Source organism: Motacilla alba, chromosome 15, assembly GCF_015832195.1.
Source record: "Motacilla alba alba isolate MOTALB_02 chromosome 15, Motacilla_alba_V1.0_pri, whole genome shotgun sequence".
NCBI classification, from domain to species: Eukaryota; Metazoa; Chordata; class Aves; order Passeriformes; family Motacillidae; genus Motacilla; species Motacilla alba.
In genome coordinates, this window is record NC_052030.1 from 6,653,109 (window position 1) to 6,679,523 (window position 26,415).

A 26,415-nucleotide genomic window follows, 5' to 3' on the forward strand; every position below is an offset into this window, starting at 1 on the left:
AGGTTTGCAATAGGAATTCAGGCGAATATGCCAAAAACCTTTGACAATTTAATATATGGAGCACAGAAAAAAACTGAAGTACAAAGAAAAAAACAAAATCAAGCATTTTTACAGAACATGCTTAAATGCTTTGTTTCCTGCCCGAAATTCACCTTCTGATGAAGCAAGTCCACTACGACAAATGACAAAACTTTTTTCCATCCAGTTGCTCTTCCAGATCTTTGATATGTTCTGGGAATGGTGGGAGGTAACAGTCTTAGCAAAATATAGCCAGATGAGCAGGGCAGCACCAAAAGGCTGAAGGGTTTAGTAAGGGAAGGCCAGATGAAAACACACACCCTCCCCACACAAAAGGAGACAGGGAAATAAAATTGCCTTGATTGATACTTCTGAAGAACAGTTCACATGTAGGGATTTACTAATAAGGCTCTCCCAAGGCAGGCTTTGTGAGACAGCTGATTTCGTCTCTCTGGTAACACCTTTAAAAGAAAACCATGCCAGACAGAGTACACAGAGCATCCTCTCCAAGGACTGGTCTGCACAGTCATGCTCAATGTCAATGTCATAAGTCTTTCTCCCTTTGCTCTTAAAAAAAAAAAAAAACAACCAAAAGAACGAGGGAAAAATCCCATCTGTGGCATACCTTAGAGCATCAGAAACTCGGTCAGCTTTTGTAGTAACCTGAATCACCCCTCTGGCTGCCCTTGAATTTTCTCACGAGATCCAAGCCCTGCACAGACAGGATGCTGTACTGCAACAGGTAAAAGAGAAAACCTGCAGAATTGAGGTCAGGGGTCTACAGCTCTGGTAACTGCTTTTCTTTTTCATTGGCAGAGGCAACGGGCTACACGGGGTGTGTGTGAAAGAATGAAAGCTAAAGCAAACAGCTTGCAAGTCTTGTTAAATTATCTGTACTGAGTAAGAACCATGAAAAGCACACAACATAGAAAGAGACTGTGAGGTACAGTGAAAAATGAAAGATCTGCAGTTTAGGGCCCAGTCACCGAGTGTGAGGTATCTGGAGTCCTACAGCTGACCAGGGGTTACAGAAACAATCCATGAGCATTCCAGTGTAAACTGCTCTGCTGACTGATTACATGGGGCTAAAAACTAGTTGAGGAAAAAGAATCAGCAGCTCAGAGAATGGCAAAAATGAAGACAGACTTCTAAGTATACCCTAACAGTACCTGGAATACTGTGCTACAGATGTGATCTAATTACACAGTAAGTCAAATACCCACATTGCATGACTTGATGATCTATTGTATCAAAGACCCTGAGAATTTTTTGACATTTGAGAAAACTAAGACAGTATTTTCAGAAGTTGCATGTGAGTCACTGGGAGTCTATGATGAACACCCTCTGAAGGAAGCACGCACTGTGCTGTCTTTCCAGCAAAAGCCACAGTGCATTTTCTGTTTGTGGTGTTTAATCATTAAAAGAGAGGGGAGGAAAAAATCCTTTTTGCTAGGGCACAGCTAATAGTAGAATGAACTACCTCATTCATCTAAATAAAGTCAGCTCTAAACCATGCAATAACCATTTAAGTGCCTGCTTTGTTAATTATTTCACTGTTTATCTAATTCATTATGAGCATCTAAATAATAAGCTCATTCAGCATTAGCCAAGATCAGACAGAGAAGACACCCATTCAGCCGACCCACTCTTCTGCCCACTGGGGTCTGTCCCCTGCAGTCTTGCCCAGGTTTATGGGGTCTCTGACCCCCTTGAAAATGTTCAGTCACTCCACAGCTCAGTACAGCACAGCTCTATGAAAGCTTCCTGTATCTTCTACCATCAGTTCCTCCATAGCCTTTGTGTGGATTTTGGGATGGTTACCTCTAATTTTCCAATTTTATTTCAGGAAAAAAGGTCACCTTACAGCGTGAACAAGGACAATATTCCCAATGGCAGAGAACAGCTGAATTGTTTCATTATTAATCCACTTCCCTTTTCCTCACCTGTTGCTTCTGAATTCATTATTTTGCCTACAGCTGCAACAACTGTTCTTCTGAAAATTAGGATGTCTATAAATGCACAACAGAGCTCACTTGGGAAACAAGGGCAACACACCTTCAAGAGGGCACAAGGAATTGCACCTGCACCTCCCACACGACCTCAATTATATCCTGCATCCACTCCCTTTCAGAAAGGCACAGCACTTGTGATTCCCTTAAGAAAAAGTACATTTCACCTTTCTATGCTTCATTTCAGTTTGGCATTTATATAGCTCAGAAGATAACTACACCTTTTTCTGGTGATGTTAGCATACGATTAAGTGTTCCTCAAACAGGGGCTCTTTTCTTGGAGATGGTAATTGAAGTCAGCACATGGACTGGCCTGAGCAGCTGCATTTGCAGTTCAAACACTGCTCTCTTCTACTTCTGAGGAGCGAGTTAATCTTCAGGTGGACTACAATAGCTGTAGCCTTCAAGAAAAACAAATGGCAACATGTCTGGGAGCCTTTTTCTTGGTGGACAAGCCCATCACAACAACACTCCAAGTGGCAAAACACAACTGGAACAAATCAAAACAAAGCCACAGCCACGCTCGAGTTCCTACTGAGGGAGTGGTGTTTTCCTCAAGTATTTCCAAAGAGCAGTCAGGGTGGGTGGGCGTGGGGAGTCAAAGGCTTCAGTACAAACTGTTTATTGAAAAAATTCCCTTTAATTGCCCTCCCTCGCACTGCAGTTTTTAGCCATGGAATCACTTGTGCCCTGGGAAGGGGCAAGTATGTACCATTTGTGACTGCAATTAAAGCAGAGTAATTAACCAATCCCTCCATTTCTGCAAGAAAAGCTTCTTAAGCTGATAATGAATTTAAGGATTTGAAAGTAATGAAACTGATTTTCCATGCAGCAACAGCATAGGAACTGCCAATGCTTTCCTCTTGACTGTTCAGTGAGCACCTGAAATGATGCAGATCATTGCTTCAGCAGGCACCAGGGCCGTTCATCTCAAGATTTACACAGAAGGCAAAAACTTACATTGCAATATAGCCACAGAAGTGCAACTGTACAATGTACAAAATTTTATATGAAACAACAGGCTCTTCTGACAAATTACAGTAATTTGGGTGTGAGAAAGCAAAAAGACTTAAATCTGCACAAATATTGTTAGGACAGCCAGGGTGAATTTACACAGCACACCAACTGCCAATTAAAAACATTAAACAAAATCCAACCATCTTGGTCTGTAAATTTTTTCCTCCCAGCTGCTGTGTAGGCATATTATTTAGAGCAGCTGTGTTATTAAGAAAAAAAAGAAAAAAAAAACCCAAAGCAGCTCTTATGCACTTACAAAATCCTGCACAGAACTTTGACCCTGCAGCAAAGGGCTCAGCCTGTGTTTAGGCCAGCAGAACCTACTTGAGTCGTGTCCCAGATTTAGCACTGAGAGGAAAATTCATCTCCAGAAAATCTATTAAATGAATGTGGTATCATTTGAGCCAGGAGCAAAGTCTCATACAACCAAAGCACAATTAAGTATCAGGCAAGCAAAACGTTTGAAGGCAAACTTCCCAACTGGATGTTATAAACCAGGATAAATAAAACACAATGACAAGGGGCATCTTTGAATTACAACTCCAATACAGTGAAGCATTTAAGCATAACATACAGTTACAGATCTCAGTCACTTCACTTCTCAAAACTGAGAAATAATGTGCTCACTTCCCATTCTGCAGCTGGGCAGCTGCACTCTGAATGCTGCATCAACAGCAGTGGGTAGCGTCAAGCTTTTCCCTTGTCACCCACCCCTGTACCCCAGGAGCCATTCTGATCTTTCAAAAGCTGTTTTTTCACAACCTCACGGGATTCATTTTCTATCTCTTCACACCTCATTTTAAAGATCTTATAGGAAGCTCAAGCAGTCTAACTCTGGTCAACACCACAGCAGCTACCCTAAAACGGAAAGCCCAGCCTGAGCTGCCATCACTTGGTGATTCAGGACACCTTTCATCAGGAAACCTCACTGAGCTATCATCTATACCTACATGTCTCAGGCACAGCTCTGCTCAATCCATGGCTGTGCAACAGTTCAAATAAAGGAACACTTTGCCTCAGCTGGGAAAAACACATCAGAAGAAAACAGAAGTCCGAGGTAGGAAAAAAAGCCAACAGGATACTTTCATTATCCTTTTTCTTGAGTTCTATACTACTCTCCCCCATCTCTGAAATGGTTCTGGAACTCTCACAAATAGATTGAATAGACAGAAGCGTACAAGAGACCTCGTCCCAGGGGCACAAAACAGAACTGGGTCAGGAAACTGGGAAACATTTGACTTGCTCAGGCCAACACAATAAGGCAAAAAATGAAGTTTTGATTGGAATGTGGCCATGTTGGCTCAAAGCAGTTATCTCCTACACTGACCTCAGTACTGACGCCTTGAACAACAGCATTATCACGTTCCACATTTTGAAGAGGACATGCTTGGTTTCATCCTCCACACTGCACATCCACAGCGTCCTTTCTCCACCCAGCAGCAAAGAGCCTTTCATAACCTTTTCCTGAGCTTAACTGAAAATCACCTGGTACTTGTTAACAGAAGCAAGAGCAGGGATGACAAAAGGTCATCTAAGAGCAGGCACTTGACCTTCCTGTCTTGCAATACCTGAGTGCACCTACCCAGGTACTGCCAGTCCTGTGACACCGTGCACTGAGTACGAACGCAGCCCCGAGCCCCTGCTTCTCTCCATTTAGATCAATCCATTTTGAATACCACAAGCATCTTAATGTAAGATGACTTCTAGAACAGTTAACCCTGCACTGCTTTTACCTATTCAAAAATTTACTGCTTCTCTGCTGCTATAAAGAGTCAGAGACAAAAAGTGCTCAGGTCTGCTCCTATTCACAGTCGTCTACGATGGGCTTCTTAGTCCTTTTTGTAAATTTTTCTCTCCCCAAAAAGGAAAGGAGGCGACATTTATTCCCCCAAAATTGTTGAAACAAGACAGATGAACAGAGGAAGACAAAGCAGTGTGAATGCCACAGAAGTGCATAAACACAGAGGTGCAAGCATAAGGGTGGGACCCTGCTGGGGGACAGCGTAAGAGCCATTAACACCACGCAGTGCAAACCATGTTTAGACAAAGCCTGAGGATACACATCTGGATGGTATTGACAGAAGTGACCTTGCTACAAAAGGAGGGATATCACTAGCTCTCCAACACTGCAGGAGATGTCCCAAGCAAATAAGGCCTTGTTTCCATTTGTACTATATAAATTGAAATAATTCAACCACCTTCCGACAGTATTTTGCATTTCACGATCACTTCTCTACATCATGGGAAATTCAAAACCAGCCTTCATTTTAAAGGCTATGTATTTCATAGAGGAAACTGAGGCACAGATTCTTGAGAGATTATTCCCCAGTGCTTCAGTGCCTCCAGTCATCCTGAGCTTACATGGCACATTGATGGTCAGCAAGAGCACAAAGTCTGAAGTGCATCAGTGTCTGACAAAGAGACTCCTGTCTCTTCCATCACCTAAAGAGAAGACTCTGGTTCTTTAACTTTTCAGGCCACTGAAGAGCCCAGCTGAAAAAGTTTATTCTTTCTATGTGGCAGATATTGTGGAATGTCCCACAAATGGAAGGTTACCTCTGGAATTCATTTATCAGGAATTTCAGCAATGCTCTACACAGATGTTGCATATCACTTTAGGCTCTTGCTAAAAGTCAAAATGTTGTTGAACTCAAACATGAAGGATTAACTCCACTGGACTTTAAACTGCCATGAACACTAACTGTAATTCCCCCTCATGACAATAAGAATATCCCAACATCCAACAGTGAAACAACACAACCTGTAGGCTGCACCTTGTCCTCTTCTCCTCAGACTTTTTTCCCCACAGTTCAGCTGAAATTCATATGTGTTTGCTAAACTTTCCCTAAACACTCAAGACTCTAGTCAATTTTCCCAAATTCTCAACATCAGCTACTATTTCTGCAGAGGTTCTAATCTCCTTCAGTATTTTCAACAGTATTTTCTCTGGTTCCTCACTACCCACCCTGCCTTAGCATCTGATGACCAACATTCATCTCCTTCAGCATGTGCCTGGAGCACTCAGACTCCCATTCAGTAACTGTGAAAAGCCTCTTCTTCCACCACCACCAGGAGCCATTTCTTCCTCACCTTTTACAATAACCTTCTCCAACCACCAAATGCAACCACAGGAGCTCTGCCTCAGAGTTTTTATTACCAATCCCCTTTCAATCAATGGCACTGGGCCAAAATAAACCATCTCACTTACTAGTCCTGCAACTTGCTGTCCATCACTGCTATTCTTAGCATACTTGGCAGCGTGTCCTAGGGATTGCTCATTTTCAGGGATGTATATAGGAAACAGGATGACAAAGTGAGACTCTTGACTCCTTCAAAGGCATAACAGAGAGCCTGAGAATCAGGGATGAACAGAAACTGCCCCAATGGCATCCATCAATAGAGGCAGAGAAACATGTTTATCTTCTTTACAAGAAGCTTTTCAAGCTGCAAGTGTTCAGGTTATTTGTAGAGCCTCAGTTTCAACTCCAAGAAGCCTAATCTAAATTTTTGCTGAAGTTGGTATATTAATAGCAGCTTCTTTCCTCCTGGGAAGGATCAACACAATCATCTCCTGGACTCTTTTAATACAAGCTAATAACAAAGGAAGGCAAAAAGCAAACTACAAAGGAGAAAACAACCCAGCTTAAAGAAAGTCTTATTTTTTAGCTGACAAGCAAATGAAAACTCCATATCTACAAAGGTAGAATAAGCATTTCAGAAACATATTTCTTATTCCTACGTGGTGAGAAAAGCCTTTTCCAATGGATTGAAGTCCCTCAGCTCAATCTTAACATTAACATGAACTTCTCAAGTGTTTTCTGCTCTTGCAGATCATTCATGTGCTTTTAGAAAACCTTTTTCTTAGAAAAGTAAAGTACTTTAGTCTTCAAACTGAAGCCAGCTCTACATATACTCATAGGTCAAATCCCCATTTCTTTATGTGGACAGTGAGAAAAGCATGGCTGTTGTAACAGGTACAAATCCTAAAGGAATGTCCCAGTCATGTGAATGGGAGCTGGTAAACTCATTTTAGAGCACCATTCTGTAAATGTTCTAGTCTTACAAGCGATTTTGACAGTCTTTTGTACATACACGTACACACTTCTCTCACAAAGCCTCTTCAGTCCTTTCTGTGGCTCACCAGCTCACTCACTTTACAGAGGTCATTCTGGGGAAAACTGTTTTTTCTTCTTTGCACCCTTGCCGCTGATTTCCATGTTAATTAGTCAATAGATGAGGTTCACCATAGGCCATCACTCCTCGTTACTGCACAGCTCACCACAGCCCTGGTGTGGCCATCTGCTGTGCTGGTGAGGCTGGCTGGTGCCACAGGATCTGCTGGCAGGCTCCAGGGCAGGCAGCCAAAGAGCTGCTGGCCTTCCAGCAGCATCATCCTTCTCCCACAAACACACAGCAACTGCTCTCCAGCTGAGCCATCCAAATTGCTCCACTACCTCAGCATGAAGATGTATCTTGAGCTTTGAAACAAAACGTTTTTGCACTTGAAGGATGTCAGGGGTTACCTACAGAAACCTGCCCAAGTATTTCCCTGGGTTGTCAAACAGCCAAGCACAACAGCAGCAGTCATTCTGACAGACTAACAGGCCAGGGACAAGCTGTCTACAGCAAAGAGCCATTTTCTTGGTCAAAAGAGGGGCTTTATAAGAAAGTTATTATGTAGTGATTGAATGATGATCGTAAACCTTCTTTGTTTTAAAGCTGATTTGATGTAGATGAAATAAATCACTGGGTAGCCCTAGTTTTACTGGCTTAATCACTTTAAAGTTTTTTCCCTAGTTTATTGGGCAACATTTTCAGAAGCCCTCAAGTTCTCCTGATGCCTGGTATCCCTCCCACCACCACAGGCAGAAGCACATCTGGAAATAACATAACCCTATTGTTTTGCTTATAACAACAACAACCAAATAGACCTTATGGAAACAGATTTCATCTCCTATGCACAGGAAAGTGTAAACAGTGAAACCACGATCTGTGGAGGTGATGAAAGATGGAGCAAAGTGTTTTTGAACCAGTTTCCACAGGAGCAGCCCAAGCAGATGTGTGGCTGCACCCAGCAGCATGAGAAGACACAAGGCTTGTGCTGCAGCCAACAGCAAACCACTCACCAGAACACATCATCACCTCCTGATTTGCCTGATTCCTCAATATGGTAATACAAAAATAACATGGCTGTATCACAATGATATGGTAGGAAAATCACACACCTTGAATGTTTTGTCCTGTTTTAACATAAAGGATTTTCCACTAGGTAAGCACAACCTTTCAGTAGTAGAACAGTACTTCATGGCGAAAAAGCCCCATGAGCTTTTCAGTTTCTGAATAGGGAAAAAAAAAAGCATTTCCAGATATCCTTTTGAAAAAGGACCACTGAGACCAATTCTGTTGTCTACTTCAGAGATCTTTAAAAGACATTTTGTAATTTCAAGCCAAAGCGCATCACTCTGTCATGGGGAGGGAAGAGAAAAGAAAGGCAAAACCAATTTAATTTCCCCTGCTCATCTGAACACGCATCAAGTGAGCCTTTCAACAAACTCATAAAAATGTGCAAGGCAGACAGAAAATAATTTAGGATGCATTTAGACTTTATTGACTTGGCCTGGTCATACGTTTGATAACATATCTTGCTGTTGGTATGGCAAGTGGGGAAAATAAAATTAAAGCTGATCTGTGAAAACTGGCAGGCTTAGCTTTAAATGGAGCTTCAAACCATACAAAAACAAAAAAGTATCTGATCTCTCTTTGGAAAATACACTGAAATGTCTCCAAATTAGCCATAATTATTGCAAAATAATTTCCTGAAGAAGAAATGGGCTACAAAACCACTCGTGGTGGTAGGCATGAGAGACTGAGCATTTCAAGACTAGTCACTGGCCCTTTGCTCCTACCACTCCACATGGCCAGTGAAAGCTTCCTTAACAGGAAAAGCTGTATTTCAGAACTTCTACCAGAAAGAAGCCAAATATTTTACATTCTTGCTACATCAGTTTGACTCTTCCTTATTTAGTACTTCCTGCTTGAACAAAGACCCAGTATTTTGTCTGGGGGTGAGGAGGAGACCTTCATTTACAGGGAAAGGTGAGGGTGGTTTAAGCCAAGAAGAGCCTGTCAAGCACTGATATAGAAACTCTAGCTTTCTGTTATACAACAATTCATCCTTTCCTCAATCCTTCCCCATCACACAGCCAGATGTTGCCGACTTTGTCAACATGATTTCTGCAATGATGGCTTTACATAGCAAGGGTCTGTGCCACCACCTGCCACCGAGGAGCTATCTGCACCTCTTAGGGAAGCTCAGTACTTGCCTGAATTATTTGTAACTCTGGTGGTTCTACAGAAGGGCTTCAAAAACAAAACTGTAAGAGTTCTCTCAAGGCTGAAGTGCAAAAATGTATCAGATGTGAGATGCCTCCATTTATTCATGGTTTTTTAACTCTTCAAACTTCCCTCCTGGACCTGGGGGAATTTTTGAACCTCAGGCTGTCAACAGCACACCAACCAAGATATGCAAGCAGGTCCCAGCCTGGACAGAAGACAAGAGTGCAAGAAAATCCAGACACACTATTCAGTGTCCCTAACTTATGTCTGGAGTAAGTCATCTGAATTTGATAGTGGTTCAAGAGAAAATAACAAAAAACACCCAGTGGGTTTTTATTTTAATTTACTTTTGAATACACTCGTGAGAAGGGCTGGGGAAGAAGCCTCTTGTTGCAATGCCATACAGCTACAGAGAAAGCAATCCAACCTTTTACAGAATAAGAAACATAGCAGAAAACAAAACCAGCCAAAAGCTCTTCAAAATGATCAAGCACAGTGCTACCTTGCAATCTACCTCTTGATTAAGCAAGAGGTCTGGGATGCTTCAAAGGGTACAAAATTTCACTGAAAAAGCCACCACCTCAGCACAGAGAAGAGAACAGCAAAGCCTGTCCAGGCTCAGTACCAACCTCAATAACCTCTCCCCAGGATTATCTCTGTAGCCTCCCATTCAATGCTGTTTAACACACCACAGCACACGTTTCAGCTGCTAATTCAGCTCTCTGGTCAAAACAGGCAACAGAAACAAACAGATCATTTCTCCCCAGACCCTGATTTCCAACCTACGATCATTTATTTATGCCCAGCAGTGTTCACAAATTCATCTCCAGCAGCCCCTGGAACACAAAGCTCAGTACACCTGATATGGTTTCCATGAGACCAGTTACAGAGATTGAAGGAAGGACCATTAAAACAAAACAAAAAAGCAATGAACTACAAGAGAGTCAATGATGTTTCAAGGCATGTAGCAAGTCTCTCCTACTGATCACTCTGCCAGTTCTTCAACTGAACCACAACTGAAAAGCCAATTTAATAAACATCTTTCATTTTAACAGGCAGGACACCACGAGGCACCAAGAAATGTTGCAGCTCAGCAAAAAGATAATGCAGTGATCACTGGGTGGGTATAATAGAGGGATTACTTTACAATTACAGCAACAATGAAAAAGCAATTTATACAGTAACACGCTGATATACTAGCAAGCGCCTGTCCAAAGGGATTAAATGCAAGTCTGACAGAGACTACAGACAGAAGAATGTATTTAGCAAAAGGTTTATAAACTTCCCTAGACAGTCATTTTTCTAAGCAATGTCCCTTAAAGACACTACCTTGCACTGAGACCCATTTTAGGTAACAGGCACAATGCACAAACAAGAAATAAAGTTCATTTTGAGAATTCTTATTTATTTGAAGAGAAGCAAAAGCATATATGAAAAGGCTAGGCCACTTTTAATTGCTTCAGAAAGCATACCTCAGTGGCCCCTAAAATGCCTTCATTTCTTGGGTTAAAACTGGACGAGGAACCTCAGAGGTGACACTGGTAGCTTTCTGTGAGCACCTGCTGCAGCAGTGACTTTGACTGAGTATTTCAGAAGCCCTCAGTAGGAATAATAGGGAAGCAGCCACAGGAGAGGAAGTTATCCAGGAACACTGTGGGGATGGCCTGAATGGTTCACAGCATCTCATGCCCCTGAAGCAATACCCCTGGTACTCTCTGGAAAAGAGCTGCTTAGCAGAATCAACTTGCAAGGATAACCTGCAGGTAGATCAGGCTCCCTTTCCAGAGCAGGGAACATCCAACTGAGAGGGAAAAAAACCCCCACGCTTCAGAAGAGAAATTCGGGTAGTTCAAAGGGAGGGCAGATGAACATTTTTACAAACCACAGAGCTTTTAGCTCTGGTTGATTTATTAAATGGGTCGTCCTCTTTTTCCTATCACTTCAGGCAAGTTGAATTATTCAATGAGCTCCAGTTGACTATGTTGTTTCTAAAACACTTGGGCTACCTCTGGGGAAGGAAGACAAGAGGCGAAGGGGAATAAAAACATGTTTAAAAGTTAAAGAATTTAACAGAAGTGGGTCCTATTCATTTAGAGAAGTCTCAGAAGCAGAGAGGAAGTCAAGCACTTCTGCAGGTCTCTTGGCTAAGGAAATTTGTAGCACATGGAGAAGTGGAGATGTGCAGCTCAGCCTTGTTCCCACACCAGTTCAAGGGCGATGCCCCTTCTGCTCCCACAGGCAGGATTCACGGCTCCAGCCTCGGTGACATCCACCATGGCTTTGGAAACAAACACATACTTCACCCTCTGAACTTTCCCATCCCTAACAGAACTGTCAGAAGAATTTCTCCTGCAGTCCAGTTGAGAGAAAAGCAGTTTTCAGACAATCCTTCAGAGTTTAATAACTGCAGTACTTTTTTTTTTTTTTTTTGCCAGCCTAAAGCAGAGTGACTCAAACTGGACAGGGAGAACAAGAACGAAGCCAACCTCTCAGTGAGGCAAATACCAAACCATCAGGCTAACAAAGCAACATTCCTCTGAACACACCATTTCTCACGGATCACCAGCTCCAGGACTTAACTTCATAGTGGCATTTAATTAATGAAAACACTGTGATGGTCATGTGAACAGAGGTTAGTTTTCAGATGTTTTTCAGATTTCAGCAGTAGCAGAAGTGGTTGGTCATGAAGTAGCAAATGAGCTCTTGCAAAACTATTTATGATCCAGCAAATAAGAAATATTTGCTGCAGAGAAGGTCAGCTTGCTAGAAGAAAGCCTGTTGACAGCAGGGAATCCTGCTATCATTTGTGCTCACTCAGTCACTGGAGCTGGATGCAGGAAACACAGGGATCCATCAGCATGAGCCAAGCCCAAATCAAACCAGGAAATACATTAAAAAATTAATATAATTAAAAAAAAAAAAAAGGACCTGACAGCAAATCACAGACACCAAAAGCAGACACAGTTCTTTACTACACTAAAAAAATAAATTTAAAAACCCCCAAACCTGTAGATAATTTATTAATGTATGACATATTTTACTACTGCTCCCAAACACTTGCAAATCACATATGTATATTTTAAAACAGAAGTAGTTATTTATGGCTTTTGAAAATATTACAAGAAATTTACAGGCACATAATCTATAAGGACACAACCAGAGCATTCTGACCTGAGTAAATCAGAGGATTCCATAGGCCAACTGACACTCACAAACAAAGACTAAAACCAGAATGCAGCACTGACAGCTGGTAAGAACTTCAGAAATGTAAAAATGGTAAAAGTCAGCAAAACAATAGTCAGAGCAAATAATTAGGAGCCCAGACCTGGGCCCTATACATCTGCCAACCTTACCAGTTTTGTGGGCCAAGTACCAGTACTGAATATTGAATTCTCTCTCTTTATCCTCAGGTGAGTGAGAGAACTAACAGGATATACTCACTGGATTTATCTTCCCTGAAGATTTCCCATTTCTTTCAAATGTTGTCTTGAACCAAAACACTCCATCCCAACTGCTGCACTGTCCTGGGTACCTTACTAACTCCTACACGGCTTTGATAACAGAACAGCCAAGCTCCTTTTCCAGTGATCTCTTCATATTTCTTTCTGTGTCTTATTAAACTTTCTTCCTAGCTTCTTCTCTGGTTGCCATTTATCTTTTGTACAGATGAAGTCTGTCCAATGCAGCAAGTCCAGGTTCTCATTACTGCAGCAATGGCACTGATGCAGGAATTTTAAATATGTGGGTTTAGTTGGTGCACACTCATTGGGATAACTGTGAATGCAGTGTAAGAATTACTCACTGCAGTGATTTCAAAAGGATACTTTAATAGCTTTTTGTAAAAAAGGAAGTTTAAGCTTCTGAATCACCTATGTAAAACAATCAAATCTGCCTGTTTGTTTTTTTTTTTTAACTAAGAACACAGTCTTTTTGTTGTATTCCAGTAAAGCTGCTTCATTGTAACCAGGCATATTGCACAATGCCAATTTTCAGCCTCTAGTGTCACAGGGAAATTCTCACTCAAGTAACTTCCATTCAGTCCTAGCCAAGAGCATTACAATCGGTATAAAGCTGACATGATTTACCCAGAGAACAGCACCCAACCACCAATCCATTTCAAACCATCAATAAAGTTTACTATACAGACCCAAAACTCAGTATTGAGGACACATCTTGGAAGTAATCTAGAATATCATCCCAGGGAGAAAACTATTCATTAAAGCCGCTTAATTTTAATTTTTATTTTGTGTTTGCTTTGTGGTTTGTTTTTTTTTAAATAAGCAAACAAGATTATGACAGAAATTATGCAACAGACAGAAAAGGGGCTTATCTAAAGTAAATAAAGCCTCCTGTTTGCAACCAGCTGACAACATTTGGTATTTCTCTCTCCTTCCCTCCCCCTCTTTAAGACCAACTTTTTTTGAAAGTTACAAATCAACTTTCAGAAGAGATTTTCAGGTGAGTAATGACTCCCTTCTCGGTGTGGCCATTCTCATGGCACCACTGAGCAGGAAAATTGATAGGACATGGTACAAATTTGACAGTGAGCAGTTCAGACACCGAATGCTGCTTGAATTTGCACAAATTCCTTTTATCTTCACTTTTTGTAATGCTAGGTACATTATGAAGAGCAATACAAGCTTGAGACACACCCATCAGTAAGTTCAATGCAACTCAGGAAGATTTACAGAGTTTTTGTTCAAATAACTCCAATTTCCTCAGACTTTCAGAAACCTTGAGACAGCCCCCTCAAAGATGTCTTGCATTAATCAAATGATGCAGCACCAGCAAATGAGGGGCTGCCAGTGGGCTTTCAGTGGCAAAGAGCATGGGGCAAGACATTCAGGATGAGTGACCAAGTCCAAACCTTCTCTACAGACCAATCCTCTCAGTAAGTCACAGGCAGTCACATTTTCTCCCGACAGCCATCAGAGGAAGAACACTGAGGGCCGTGCTCTGGGGAGAATGTGCCCCTCATCAGCCTGGGAACAGAGCAAGTTGCCTGTGAGAGCTCCCCAACAATCAAAGCAGAACTGTCAGGATGTGCTGGCAGGGTGAACCCGAGCACCTGCAGTTTCTACAGCAGTCACAGTTCTGCCTGCTCAACCTCTCAGGTAACCAAGGACTCCAGGCTACACCTGACTGTACAAACAACCATGTCCATGGGCACTCTGACATACACATACTACCAAATAAACTAGAAAAATGGAAAGGACAGAGGTACCATGGCATTCAAATTAGCGTTTTCAAATTGGAAACAACCAGAAGAAGCTAGGACAGCAATCTGACACTGTCTGCAACAAGCTGCTTTAAACAGGAACATCATACATTTATCTCTAAATTCCTCTTGTTTGTTTTTTTTGCTATCCAGCAGCAACAGGTCAGACGAGCCATGTACGTGCAAAAACTCCTACTGGCGGTACTTTGTGGGCAGTGCTGCCTACATATGTCTCACTTGCCATGTCTCTTACCACCTACTGAATCCACAGGGATCAACATCTGGACTCCTCACTGGTGCTGGCAACACAGACACAGCAAAAGGTCCCGTCTGCAGCCCTGCAGCCACAGGTGCTCCTGGCACAGTGCCTGCTCTCATCTCAGCCCACACAGGGCACGTATTATTTACTTTGTCAAAATGTTCAGAGACATTTAACCTGCCCGAGGACTGTCCACTTCTCTGCCCACGGGGGAGAGGAATAAAATCAGTCATCATAAAGAAAGAAAAAACCTCCTACAGCTTCTTCTCCTCTCTGCTCTGTGAGGAACATACCCAGCTGAAGTGATACCAGCACAAACAAATACCCTGAGCCCTTAGCAGTAACACAAATGGAAGTGAACTGGGGACAACTCTCCAGGGTCTAGATCCCTGAATGGGGCAAGACATGATGGGGTGCTCCAACATGCCTTTCCTCTTTATGTTGTTATCTGAGAAATCTAGGTTCAAATCAGACTTAGTGCTTTATTATTTCAGATTTTGCACACAGAAGTCTTGAAAATCCCATCATCCACTGGAAAGAGTAACTTTTGGTTGACTTACCCGAAACTTCAGAGAATAACTACTTACTGATCTTCTCACAGAGGCAGTCAACAACACAGAATGCCACATTAGTTCCTCACAGCCAAGCTAACAGACTTTTCAGTAAAAACCACACTGGAGTAGGGTTCCCCAGGACAAAAGCCACTCTGGAACCCTTCTTCAGCCTGATGATGGGCCCCCAAAGCTTGCCTTAACTCTCAGCAGCAAGACAAGCTTTACCCTTAAGAATCTGTGGGCTTTTTGACTAATTTTTTCTGTTTAATAAAAACAAGGCATACAAGACAGAAGGTGGAGAGAGGGAGGACAAAGTAAACAGTCTAGAATCCTTTTTTAGATTTTTTTTTCTGTAGAAAAACAAACAAACCCAGGGAGCCTTGTGGCACAGGAGGTTCTAACTGTTCTCTGTAGACCTTCCAAGTACAAGAAAAGAAAAACAAAGACATTAATCCAGGCAGTAACAACGCCAATAGCCACATTCCAAAAGCCACGGCGCAGTTAAGGTGCCTCACTGCTGCATCACCACCACAATACATCATGGCAGGTAAGAAATGTGGAACTGGAATTCTCCAAACCTACAGGAATAGAAATCTCATATCAATTCCAGGAAAGATCAGGGGAAAAAGTCTCAACCTTTCTCCACTTGATTAGCACCTGGCACATTTAAAGGATGACAAAAAAAACTCTGTCCATTCCCCTAAAATGTGGAAATTTTGCAGGAAGTATTTCCTCAGCAATGATCCTCCTGCACTTGGCTCACTAGTCTGCTGTTATTCCAAATGCCTCTGGAAACATCAGCAGGATCCAGATACCCCAGTTCAAAGCGGCGTGTGCTCAGCTGCACTGCTGAACAACCAAGTGTTAGTGCTCCAATTACTGACCAACAACTCCCTCTGCAAAGCTGCCCCTCCAGCACTGTGCCCTGTGACTGGCAATGGTGGATTTGGGAAGTTTGCAAGAGTTTAAAGTAAGTGTATCACTTTACCAACAAAAACAGTGAAGTTTTTCTAGGCATAGTTCAATCAATTTAGTTCTGTTACTCATAAAAGCTCTTAAAACCTGTCTCCAGGTCTCTCCTAGCACTCCTACCATCTTTATTGAGATAAATGCTGATGCTAGAAACTTGATTGTTGTCCTTCTGATACAACTGCCTCCTGTCTTCAACTCCCCACAGTCAGAGCTACTGAAGGAGACACTGCCATTAACTGAAGCCTCTTCTTCAATGAAATCCAGAGTGAAAAATGCAGATATTGGTCACTTGGAAGAGGGGGTCACAGCCACACAGAATTTGCAAGCAACACGTAGACCACGTATGGCAAAATAACGGCACAAAGGGACACTCAGCTTCGCTCCAGAGCTCTGCACATCACTGCTCTGACTGACAGGCCATGTGGCTCACACAAAATGTCTGTTTAGGGAAGAGAAGCAAGTTGAACTTTGGAAGAAGCAGGCAAAAGGAAAGAAGTCAACTCCTACATATTTAGCAATGGAGACAGCACAGACTGTGCACCCACTACAGCAGCAAAGGCCCATTCCATTTACCTCCTGTTACTAAATCCAAAACCAATTTATTTACATCAGATTTTCTGTAACAAACAACCTTCAAGTGGAAGTCATGAGTAGTTTACTTGAAAAGACAACAGGCAGCATGGAACTACATCATCTGCTAGAAGCTAAAGCAGATATGCCTTTACAACCTTTCTTTTTTAAGCTGGTCACTTGAACAGAGGAGTTCTGGAAACAAACAAAATACCATCAAAATCAGTATTCTGGTTCCTCTTTGTGGCATGAAATCAACTTCCACCCTACTAAACCAGCTGACTGGTTTCACCATCATCACCTGAGCTCAGAACCTTATGTTGTTTTAATTTACTTGTTTCTCAATGGGCTATCCCTTCAATTTTTCAGCATCTTGGCAAGCTTGGTGATTGTTTAAAAATATTTATCAGAAGATATGCCAGCCTGAAAGGAGAATAATCATGTGGGATCTTATCAGTGAAAATAAATACCTGATGGGATGGTGCAGGGAGGATGGAGTCAGTGGTGTCCAGGGTAAGGACAAGAGGCTTTGGGTACAAACTCAAACACAGAAGGTTCTGTCTCAACACCAGACACTGTGAGGTTGACTGAGCACTGGCAGAGATTGCCCTGGGGGCTGCAGAGTGTTGGTCCTTGGAGACATCCAAAAGCCACCTGCAAGTGGCCCTTCCTGAGCAGGAGGTTGGACCAGCTGAACTCCAGAGGTCCCTTCCAACTTCAGCCACTTGGTGATTCTCTTGCTCCAAAATACATCCTACTGTTTTTGAAATGATAAATTTGCATTCCAGTTCCTCTCCAGACACTCCCCACCTAAAGCAAGCCAACAGGGAAAAACAAACCTCAAAGCCTTTCTGAATTGCCTCCCCCACATTCAAATCTGCAGTGGCCATAAACTCATGCATAGTAATGATCAGCTTTACTTGGGGCTAAATAAACAGACTTCACTCAGCACCGCGTTCTAACTGTGGCACAGAAGACCATGGGTTTCCTTCTGCTCATCAGACAGGCAAACAGATATAAAAATGAGTCTGGAACTTTGGAAAAGTTTGTCTTCGGGATATTGACTCCATCCAAAACACACCTGTCCAAATAATTAATAGGCCATAATCTTAAGTGATACAAAATAAAATAAGAAATATCTGTTCCACACAGTTTAAAGCATCATGCTGTATTTTCAGGCATGGTCTGAAAGCTACACCCCTCAAAATGCCACAAGCTCTGATATTCTCCCTCAGATAACCCTGAAGTTATATCCCCTGGTTTCCTCAGCACAGAGTGCAGTATCCAGGAACTGTGGCCTGCTTACCATTAGCTCACTAACAAAGTCTTGACAATCCCTCCAGAATTCATTCCTTTAAGGGAAGGAGCAAAAGTTCAAAGTTATCTCTAGGACATGGGCTAAAGCCTGCCCAGTCTGTCTCATCTCCCCAATGCCCACCTGGATTGGATGGCCTGGCAAAATTTTCTCTGCCCACCTTCAGCCTCTCGTGATCCTGCTAAAGGGATCACTTCAACAAGTCAAAGCATGCAAACATATCCTTCACAATCTCCCTTTTAACAACCTCCTTAAAATCTGGCTCTTCATCAGTCATCATTGTAAAAACCTCTCCACTCTCTGCCTATGTAAGTTAGGTCACATAAAAAGAACAGGTTTCTGAGGTTCCTGTCCGGCAAATCAACCTCCTTAAATCAGGTACCTGGTCCCCACTAGGGGTAAGAGAGAGGCAGGTTCTCATGTGTGTTCTTTATACCTGCAATATATTCCTCTAACAGATATCTGCCTTCTGTCATACTCTGCTTGTTTAACATTTACATCATTGTTGTCTAGAATTAATTCCATGTAATCTCTGACAGACTGTCTCCATGGTACTGACACATCACCCCACATTATTATATGCTGACATTCACAGCCACTTCATGAGACAAATGGTCCTCACTTAGATGCTAAATCAGCAGCCACAGGATGCTCTAATGTGCTTCTCACTAAATTGATCCTTGCTATTGCCAGACACAAAAATACAACTGATACATTGCACACAATCTTCATTCATCACATTTCAGTTAAACTTCAATAAGGCTGACTTCAAGAGCGCCACCATCATCACCAGATGGCTGAAAGTTCAACTCAGCACCAGCAAACATAACTTGCTGTGCCATCACCACTCTCCATTTACCAGCCTCCTGCTCCTGTTTGGTCGCAACTCACTGTCCCCTAAAGCAAGAAACCCCAAAGATAACCCAGAGCTTGGATTTAGTCTGACAGTTTGCAGCATTTAAGGGACCTACAAGGCCTTGAGGAGTGTTAAGACATCACAGAATGCAAAGAACGGCAGAGCCTCCAGTCTCCTTGCTATGAAGTATTTACATATGCATGAGGACATTTTGTAGCTCAGGAAAACTTTAAAGGGAGCTCAAATTTCCACAAGTATATTACAAGTGAGGCATTGAGTAGCTCCCAAACCTGATAGCTGACATCTTTCTGCACTTAGAAAATTCAGTGAGCTGAAGAAATAAATACTTAGCTATTTGAATTAGTGTATTGTCCCTCCAAAATGAGGAGTACTGGGCTACAGAGATTTATATTCTTTACATCTTATGTTACTTCAACAGCCAGTTAAAAATAGAAAAATGGTAATTATTTAGCACATCTTTAAAGCAACAATTTCCCTCCCAATTAATTTCCAGTTCCTCAGTTTAATTATGTGCTCAAATTTTCTTGACGCACACACTGCAAGAAGCTGAATGTGTTTCCTGTAAATTTAATCACCTTCAGAAATAATGACCCTAAAAGAACTTCTAAGCAAAGAATAAGAAGTCCATTCCACTAAATCTGCCTGGATGGGGAGAAAGCAGAAACTGATGTCACCAGACAGTAAACTCTGGAGCTTGAACCCAAGTAACAAGCTGCTTTCACTTGCCCTCAGGGTAAATGACCCCAAGATAATAACAAGTAGTTCCGGCCCAAATAAGAATGAAACTGATCTCTCCCTCCAAAAAACAGGGGTCATCATTACTGCTCACAACATCAGCCACTGTGGAGCCCAACTGAGGAGCCTTAATGTCTACTGAAGCTGCAGACAGTGCAGACCTATTTCCGTCAAGTTTAGAGACAAAACTCCTGTAAATTTCTCTAACATATGACTGGAGACTCGGGAGAGAAGCGGGAAGCAGAGAGATCAAGCACTGCCTTGCTGGTACCAGAGCTGTACCACCAGGGCAGAGCAACGCACACTGCTGCTCTCACATCAGGCAGAAACCACACAGACCTTTCTCCACCCAGAGCCACGAGAAGGTTACTTCCAACAGTTCCTATTATTTTCTTTTCAGCATTTCTCTACTCTTCTATCCTGTGGCCTTATCCTAGGAGGGGCAGTGTTCCAAAAGCCAAGGAACAAAGCAAGAGAGGCACTTCACCTCAGAGGAGGGCACAGAGCTCCCCCGCACACAGAGCCCTGCCTCGCTGGGGGATCCAGAGGAGCCTGTGCAGAGACTCCCCTGCCACAAGACATTCCTCACCCAGCTGTGACAGCATTCCTTGAACCTGCACCTGAAACCTGCCTTCATATTTAATCCAGCCCTCTGGTGTGCACCTGCATGGCTTTTGTCTCATATTGAAGGCATGAGGGGGCAGGAGACTTAGTGCAGATAAGAGATTACTTCAGCATTGTACAATCAGAAGACAAGAAGAAAAAAAACCCTCACTACTCAAGCTCTGTCATTTGAGCACAACAAAAGGGAACTTTTAGAACAAAGCATTTCTGAAATCAAATATCTCCAGAAGCTTACAGATTTCAAGCCTGTCTAGATTACTAACTAGGTCTAAGTGGAAATGCACAATCAGACAATAGAAAGAAGGCAGGGTCAGCATAAAGTGCAATCATCTTATAAAATATTTAAGCAAAGCATGTGACCATTGATAACATGCACTCGGATTGAACAATAGGCTGTGCACATAAATAACGTGGGGCTTTGGGGTTTTTCCTCCAAACCTGTAGCATACGGGCATCTGTGGGCAGGGAAGAACAAAAAGTTTAAGAAAGAAAAAACCAAGCAATACACACAGGGACACATTCCAGATTTGCATGGCAGAGTCCCTTTAAAGTATATTGGTAATATTATGCACATTCTAGCTTAGAAACAGACACCTGCACACACCAAGAGGTTCTAGAACCTTTAGGTTTTTGAGGAAACAACACAAGAGGAAGGGCTCTGCTGAGAACAAAGCTCTCATACTTACCTCCAGCCAGCAACTTCAGGCTGTTTCTGTGTTGAGGCTGGTCAGACCCAAACAAATCCATGGTTTAATTATTAATACAGACCCCACCCCAGCTAAGGCAGGCAGGCAGCAGTACAAGAGTACAAACACATTAAATTACAGTATTTTTAACTCATCTGCTTAAAAATCAAGGTTTTTTTTCAAAAAATTAGACTACCAGAAGGAGACCAGGTAGCAGGACTAAACTTCATTTCTTTTCTGAATCACACACTTCATCTCAGCACAGCACCTACTCCTGAAACCACCCATGGGCAAAGCCTGGGTAGGCTCCCTTCCTGCTCCAAACCCCAGACCACAGAAACTCCAGGAAAATTAAGCCAGCAGTGATAATTTCTCCTAAGAAATACCAATCATAGATGAAAATTATTTGCATGCCTTGCTTTACAATAAACAGACTGATATCAGGCAAAAGCCAGTTTTACAGGACCTTACACAGCACACCATCAGTAAAACTCACTCGCTTACCAACCAGAGAGGAGGGGAAAGTTTGCATCCAGGAAATATTCCAGGTATGGTGTAACAGACCAGAAGTTAGGGAAAAAGTGTGATGGAGGTATGGGTTCATGAAATTCATGTCAGCCTGAAGATAGGCTGAAGCAGGAAAAGGGGCCATGAACTGCCCTCTCAGTTAAGCATCACTTGCAGCACTGCACTGTCTGGACACCACGGCTGACCTGCCCTTAATTCAGGGAGCTCGGTCTCCTTTTATCTAGGGGCATTGAAATCTTACCAGGAAACAGCTACACAACTGGCTACTGTTATTTTGCGTCAAATGAGGAATTCTACATGAGCAGCAATGCTCAGGCTTTCTAGGAAGGTAACTCACAAGAGCTTACTTAAACCTTAGTAAGTAGTAAAAATACAGTCATTTCCTTAGTTAAAACACAGCAGATCTTATTTATGCTCAGAGGAAAACACAAACAATTAAGAATGTATCATATCATGCCCTTTGTCCTTCGTAGTCTACCTTCATTACCACTGATCAATTTTTCTGGAAAAGGTGAACAGTGGGTTCAAATCCAAACCTTTGAGAAGACTTTAATTAATGTCTTTAAGCTTAGAATGACCCTTTGTAAACAAACATTCTTTTACAGATGCAGTAAGTTTGATCATCACCATGACCACCAAACACTGCACGGTTTCCATGAAGGAGCTGATGTTATGCAGAATTCCAAAAGATAATGAAGACTCTCTTTACATAGCTACTACACACTGTGTGCCAGCAAAACACTGTACCAGCTTTAAAAGCTGAGAAGACAAAGAAGATGAATAACAATACACAGAATGTAAATAGAAACAAATTATACTCTAGAAATTTTTATTTTTAAGGCATTTAGACCTGTAACACTGACACTTATCCATAAGCTGGTGTGCCAGTCAAGTCTACACCCCAATGAAACCTTCATTGTTCCAGGTGTACCTGCAGTTGTCCTCATCTGCACATCTACAGGTTAAGAACAAATTAAATCACAAGGTGATGTTCTGTAGCACAAGTTTTCCACTGCATTTGTGGTTACTGCGTGCATTCAGACTCTTTGCAAATTTTTTCTTTAAACTGCTGCCTGTCGGATACAAAGCAGAGATGAAAGCTGTAAGAAAGTTCTGTAAATTCTGGAATAATCCCAATACTGGTCAGTCATACATCTTATTTAAAAAAGGCAATCAATACTGGAGATATAAAATATTAAATAAATACTTAGGGCAGATATCTCTACTCCTCACAACTACTACAGGATGGAGCTGCATGGCTCCCCCACTCTTGCTGGCTTTGTAACTAACTGCATCTGAATTAAACCCAGACAACTTATGAAAAATTGATGTTACACCAGAACAACTTTTTGTTTGAGGTATCCCCCCCACAATAAAGCGGAAACACCTATGCATCCCAGTTTTTACAACAATAAAATAATTCCTTTCCTGTTACTGAATTTGCACAGGACACCCCAGTCAACGAGGCAAGGGGCTAAAACTGTCATAAAAGATAAAAAGAGCAGGGCAAGATTATTACACTGAAATCCCAGGAGGTGACCAACATCTTACTTAGGGGAAGATTCATTCAAATTTCATCAACCTATTGAATGAATAAAGTAGGCAGAAAGGATGCTGGTATCAAAGGGAAATTAATGATGACCTGAATTTGAAACACAGCAATCGCCCACACAGAGAGTGAGACTCACAACGCCTCTGTGCAGCCCGGATTCGTCAGAGAAGGCTGCATTCTGGGACATGTCAATTAAAATTAAGAATGAAATAACTCTGTGCAACGGTGCTGAATGGCATTTTCTCTCAAGAGACCACAAGTTCCTATTGAGATTTCAGCTGTGCAATCAGATTTCCATTCTTAACTCTTTCATTTCCAATGGAATTGATCCTTTCATGACACTCTTCCTTTTCCTTCAATTCTCAGCTAAATCCAAAGACAATTTCATAGAGTTTTGGACCTACCTGTAGTCAAAATCTGGACTGTGCTTCTCCAGAGTTAATGAGACACGAGTGCTGCAGAACACCAGCTCTAAATGGCTTTGGGCACTATCAGAAGTGAGTTGAGAAATTCAGGAACAAGATAAAAAAACTGAGAAGCAGCAGTGTAACCCCAGGCTGAAGTGCACTGCTCAACCAGCCAAACCAGGCAACAATTCTGAGAAACTGGACCTCAGGAGGTGCCAGGGCCAATATTTGAGTTTCATTTGTCTAATGGAGAAGTCAGCCTTCATCACCTCACACACCACCTGTCCCAGAGCTGCCTCCCAGCGGGGTGAGCAGCCCATGCTCAGCTGGGATGGGACCAGGAGCCACGGAATCCTCTGGGCAGCCAGGGCTGCACTCCCACCACCACTATGGGAAATACAGCACAGCAGAACCTCAAAACAGAGGGCATCTATGAGATACTAGGGTATCTCATTTAGTGCTCAACAAAGCCATCTTGACATTTTTCCTCAGGAGAACATGGGAGCTGCATTTTGAGAAGTACCTTTCACAAATTTTTGCAATTCAGAAATCCACAGGAAATATTAGAAAAAAAAATTAGCCTAAGTGTTGTGTTTCAACACAACATTAAGTTAAACTTAAAAGGCATTTTTAAAAAACATTTACCTGTAATTTACAATCAGGAGAAAACTAATTCTCCTTGTCCCTTTAAAGGAAAATTATGAATTTTTAGAAGACTAAAACAAAACACTTAAGGGAATTTTAAATACAGGAAGGAGGGATAAGAACATGGGGGAAGAACCCAACAGACTTCGTAAATATTTTTGCAATTTCAGTTGCCAAAACAGTGTCCACATAATGTACCTCAGCCAAGTTTCTCTGAACAAGAAAATCCGAAGAGCAACAATTCATGAAATACACCCACACACTTGCAGCGTCTTTATGCAAGCATACACAGCACTTCAGCTGCTGTGGACACTTCCTTTACTATCTCCATTTACACGGCAGATGCTGATTTTACCAGGGTCTCTTTCTGGAAGGGCTCTGGAATTCAGCCAAGCTAGGCATGAGTGTTACACATTATCTGCTATGCCTCTTGGTGGAGGCAGCAAAGGAAGAAAATTAAATCTTATCTGAGTGCTGTAAAGTTTGCACTGGCACTGTTAAGCAGAAATTTTGAAGCATCAGCTTTGTGGGAAAAAGAAAAATAAAACTGATCCCGTGTAAATGAAACAAAGATGATTTTGACTGGAGTCTCAAAGACTAAGAAGAAGAAAAACTTACTGGATTAATAGTGTGCCAGACCAGATTTAGAGAAACTGCAGGCAGATGCTTCAGTTCCTATTTACACATCAAAACCAGCAGTCATGTTTTCCAAATTATTCAGCAGACTGACACATCACCTTTTAATTGATCTCTAATCATATCTGCAGCTGGTGCACACTAGCTTAAAGGTTTAAAAGTCTGTCCCTCACTCCTGGTTACCTATATAGCAGTAGTTTTCTCTAAAGATTTGGCCCTTGAAGACATGGCAGGGAAAAATAATTTTTTTGATCTGACATATTAAGAAGGGTCACAACTTTTTCAGCAATGAACTGAACAATATTCTCCCTCTCACTTTGCTTCTTCATATGGCTGATGGAAGATACTCATTTCTGTATGTTAAAATATAAAGCTGCAACTGAAAATACGAAGGTCCATCACCAGCACATAAAAATGAGTTAGTGCTTCTTTGCACTCCTAGCAGTGCAAGAAGGGTGGGTGCAGCATCACTTTCTGTTTGCTTCATATTTCCTGAACATTATCCAAGTAAGTCTTTCCACCTCCTACATCTAGCATGACTGATGGCTGCTGGTTTTGATGTAATTACAAATGGCTCTCCCCTCCAGAAATAACCTGCTAAAATGAATATTGTACCTCAGAAGCAAGGTGCTACCCTTAGAAATTGCCAACAGTGTGCACTAATACATAGCCCTGGTATTACTGTGCCACTAGCTCGTGTCATGGCTGTCGCTGACAGATGAAAAGCTGGATAGGAAAGAAAAAAGAAATGGGATGTGATAAGACTGCATCATAAAATATAAGATAAATATGTCACCATGACCAAGATGCATTCTAACCTCAGGTAATAAAATAACATGTCTTGGTCAAAAGAATTACCCAGATGAGATGAAATTGCTAAGGACAAATGTGATGTGTTCCTCATCTAGCACACATGTACTCATATTCACATATGCTAATGGGAGGAATACATTTTTTTAAAACTCTTGTAAACCTACTACAGTCACAAATACAGATCACTCCTGCTGGTGAAATCAGAGAACAAAGAACTGGAAAGTATAATAAGATTATTAAAGTACATGGGTGAAAAAAATATATTACTGAAAAACAGAGACAGGAGCTGCAGCATCAGGTCTTGACACTCTTAGTGCTAGGACACAATCACCCTGCAGAAGTGAATTAACACAGCACACTTCAGAAAGCTGCCAAATATTTAAAAAATATCTACTGACTTGCCTGGCAGCGCTAGAAGGCAAGAACAGGCTTTCTGAACAATTGATTCATTGAAATTTCATCCAGAAAACAGTGTGGGTAACTTCACCCAACCACAAGTATCAGGAGGCACCCCTGCCACTGTCCCCCTTCCTAGGGAGGAAACCAGAACTTTGCTTCCCTCCTGTTTGCAAATCAGCCACTGGGTTCATCGGGAACAGCATATGAAGGATGCAAAGCACTTCTGAAGCCCTTATCACAGCACT

The 26,415-nt window shown here is 42.0% G+C and overlaps 1 protein-coding gene across 9 annotated transcripts in view; it reads right to left on the reverse strand.

The window, feature by feature from the left end:
- ARVCF (ARVCF delta catenin family member) overlaps positions 1-26,415 on the reverse strand; it is a 249,190-nt gene that overhangs the window by 106,622 nt on the left and 116,153 nt on the right. The window contains exon 1 of one of the 9 annotated variants that reach the window (XM_038151914.1): positions 12,822-14,648. The exons of the other annotated variants lie outside the window; for them this stretch is intronic. The gene's annotated coding sequence lies outside the window, so the exon portion shown is untranslated. Of the gene's footprint in view, positions 1-12,821; positions 14,649-26,415 lie in introns of those variants that run through there. 9 annotated transcript variants of the gene reach the window in all.